Source organism: Rhagoletis pomonella, unplaced genomic scaffold (assembly GCF_013731165.1).
Source record: "Rhagoletis pomonella isolate Grant_MI unplaced genomic scaffold, Rhpom_1.0 Rhpom_scaffold_00009, whole genome shotgun sequence".
Taxonomy (NCBI): domain Eukaryota; kingdom Metazoa; phylum Arthropoda; class Insecta; order Diptera; family Tephritidae; genus Rhagoletis; species Rhagoletis pomonella.
Window position 1 is genome coordinate 16,595,596 of NW_023458563.1, and position 3,073 is coordinate 16,598,668.

Consider the following 3,073-nt stretch of genomic DNA (forward strand, 5'->3'; position numbering starts at 1 on the left):
AATAACAGCTATCTTATTAGTTTTTTGAAAGCACTTCAAACTGTATAGTTGCAAATGCAAATTTTTGGTTGCCCTAATCATGACGTAGTACTTTATGCTTCAGTGTGGCCGAGGGATGTAAGAATCAAGCCGTTTCATTTTTTCCAAAAGTGGGGGTCCAAGACACCCAGCCCGTAATTGAAAGTGTTCAAACTAATGATCTTACTGGTCAGAAAAGCCACCAGTCTCCCTCTGATAAGGCCTCTGGTCTAAATATATATTTTCAGAACATATCAGGTTTAAGAACGAAATCTAACATTTTTAGTTCCTTCAGTGCGCAGATGGACTATGACATATTCGTCATTGTGGAATCTTGCCTGCATGATAGTGAGTTCATGATAGTGAGTTCTTTGATCCTAATATGTTCGACGTTTTTCGACAGGGATCCTTCTAAGACGGGTTCCGGCAGAGGTGGAGGTGTTCTTTTCGCCTTTCGCCTTTGGGAAAGTTAGCTCCATTCTATTTTTTCCAAGACTAAGGACTTGCCGCAATTGGTCCAAATCTTCAGGAGCTAAGACTTCGGTTTTTTAACATATGCAGAAAACACAAATGTATACATCCAAACCTCTCCGTGTATGACACCCCTATCCACTATACTGACACATTGAAAATATTGGGAATAATTTTTGACAATAAACTTACTTTTAAGCAGCACTGTCATAATGTTAAGCTTACTTGCTAGACTAAATATTATAAAGTTATTATAAATTGGCTTTGGACTCGTAATTTACGGACACTGCGCAAAAAGCATTTTAAAGGGCCTGTGCCAATTGATAGAAAAGTTCTATGGTGGAAAAACTTTTTACTATGGTGAGAAAATTTTACATTTCTGCTGTGCCAATTCGTAACTTTTTACTGCTGGAAATTTTTGACAGTTGCTTTGATGCACAAGAAGACTATCGAGTTTGCAATTTATAAAATGCAGCAATTATATAGAAAATATTTGCCTTTGATGATTTCAATTCTTCTGGAACTGAAATCCATGCATTTATTAGACCTTTTAGCAGTAATATTAGAAATAAAAACACGTCAAAACCGTCTGGTAAGTGTGTTCACAAAAATATTTAAAACCGTGTACAATTGTTTGCAATAAAAACATATGTCGTTTTAGGGTATTATGTACATGCAAGAAGACGTTTATTCCAAAATACTAAGCAGCATTATGAACGGCGATAAAAAGACTATAAAAATGCATCTTAGGTTGTCCTCTGCTTCGTTTCGAAAAATTGTAACTCACATTCCCAAAAAGCGCCACGGATGGTCAGTGGAGTACGAAGTCATTTGCTTTTTGTATTGGATGGCATGTGGATGCAGCTATCGAGTAGTTGCTGGATTTTTAGGCATAAGCCGTTTCACTGCGCGAAACGTTATTCACAAAACCTTGAAAGAAATTATTGCAATGCGTGGTTTAATACGGCATGGCACTGCAGAAGAAAATGAAAGGGTTGCTGATAAATTCTGCCAAAAAACAAAATCAAACGCGTTTCGTAATTTTGTTGGAGCGATTGATGGCACACATATTCGCATAAAATGTCCTGTCAACAAACACGATGAATACATCAATCATAAAAGGTTCTATTCTATCCAGGCGCAGGCGGTTGTGGACAGCGATTATAAATTTACAGATGTTTTCATTGGCTACCCAGGATCTGTACACGATACACGAGTGTTTGTGAATAGCCCCTTATATGCTAGGGGATACTATCCTCCCCGGGGCCAATTCTTATTCGGTGATAAAGGATACCCATGCCAAACGTTTCCGGTGGCAGTTATCACCCCATTCAAAGAACCTCTGACATCAAATCAAGCCAGGTTCAACGTTGCGCATAGTAGAGGAAGAATAGTTGTTGAAGCAGCTTTTAGAATTTTAAAAAATAGATGGAGAAACATATTTAATAGAGATTTGGAATTGAAAATTGAAAACTGTATAAAAACCGTATTTGCGGCATTTATATTGCACAACATTTGCATTCTTGCAGATGATTTTGACCTATCTTCCCTGGCTACTGAGAATGAAACTATTAATATAGAATCGGTCCAATCTGCGCGAAATATATCCGACTCTGAAGATGGTTTAAGAGTACGAAATGAAATTTTCAATGAATTCCTTCAAACTATTTAAGTATCAATAAAACAAGACTTAATTAAAGAGTTTCTTAGGTTTTTATTTACATATGCATATCAAAAATACTTATTTTTTTTTAGTTTTTTTCATATTAGTCTTATTTACATTTACTTAAAAATATAAAGTGGTATTCAATACCATCACAATAAAAAGAAAATCATATATGGAGATCCATTTTGTTACTAAGCCTACTAGTTTTTAAAAAGAGTAATATATCTTAAACTAAAAAAATTCATCACATTACTTATTGTACTGGTTTTTCTTATATCTAGAGGTACATGTTGTATAAAAATAATAAATTAAAGTGAATTCAAGCAACAAACAAAACAAACAATTAAATACTACACTTCTACCAAAAAAATATTTACATAAAAAAGATAAAATAAAAAAATTCAGTTAAAAATATTTCCTAATGGCACGGACTACTCAGAATCCGAGTCTGAGGTCAAGAGCAGCGCTGATGCGTCGATACAAATACAGCCAAAAGCGTTGATATTTTTTTATTGATTTTTTTATCCCTTTTATAAATGTGGCGTTCTAGTTGCTTAACGCCATTTTGTGCTGCAGAGCGCCGGGATGTTGATGGCAGCGGACTCTGTCTCGACTCTTCGCTAGACGTCGACTGCGAATTTGTCAAGGACTCAACCGGCTGCAGTGCCGAGACAAATGTGGCGTTTTCCTCTCTCCTTGGCTGCATCGACACCTCACCATCGCCGCTATCAATTAAAAATGGAGGGTGAAAATTATCTTTCTTGGAAGCATATGAGTGGATGCAGTCAAAAAACTCCCAATCTTTCGCCTCTTCAGCAGTCGCCTCTTCACCTGTGCCATCGCCCGAGCGGTATTTGAAAAAGCTTTTATATTTTTTCATCAACGCATTCCATTGTGCTTTACATGCTTCAGCACTTT

General features: G+C 36.3%; 1 protein-coding gene and 1 long non-coding RNA gene across 3 annotated transcripts in view; one reads left to right on the forward strand and one right to left on the reverse strand.

Moving 5' to 3' along the window:
* LOC118745600 (43 kDa receptor-associated protein of the synapse homolog) overlaps positions 1-3,073 on the reverse strand; it is a 226,148-nt gene that overhangs the window by 167,819 nt on the left and 55,256 nt on the right. The gene's annotated exons all lie outside the window — the stretch shown is intronic.
* On the forward strand, positions 844-1,326 carry LOC118745603. The gene is made up of 2 exons (XR_004993661.1): positions 844-1,081; positions 1,151-1,326. It is a non-coding gene; the product is annotated as an uncharacterized LOC118745603 (long non-coding RNA).